Raw genomic sequence first — 495 nt, 5'->3', positions numbered from 1 at the left:
CTGCCCGTCCCCACCCTGACCCAGCTCCGGGGTCCCCGAGGACCCCCTCCCCCACTCCCCTCCCTCCTGCCTGGAGAGGGAGCTGGCAGCAGGGGCAGGTCCGGGGAGGCGGTGTGTGCCCTGGGTAACTGACGGCGCCCCCCTCCCCTCCGCTGCCCGCTCAGGTCACCAAGCTCTGACCTCGCTGCCACCTGCGGAGATGGCGCCTCTGGGGCTGAGCACCCCACCCCTGCCTGCTCCGGATGTCACTCGGGAGTCCCCTCCGCACGCACACACGACTCAGGGATGGAGGGCCCGACTCCACACACACTGCCGTCGCCTGGGCTGGGCCCTGGCCAGGTCGGGGGTGGGCGTGAGTGTTTTCGCTTCAGGAATAAAGACTCATTTGCCTAACACCCGGCTCTGCTGTGACTGGTGGGCACCAGGGGGCCGCGGCCCTGGCCCCTGACCCTTATGCCCCGAAGTGGGAACTGGCGTTCAGTGTCGGGGGGGGGT

This window comes from Myotis davidii, unplaced genomic scaffold (assembly GCF_000327345.1).
Source record: "Myotis davidii unplaced genomic scaffold, ASM32734v1 scaffold663, whole genome shotgun sequence".
Lineage (NCBI taxonomy): Eukaryota > Metazoa > Chordata > Mammalia > Chiroptera > Vespertilionidae > Myotis > Myotis davidii.
This window is presented reverse-complemented; position numbering follows the sequence as displayed.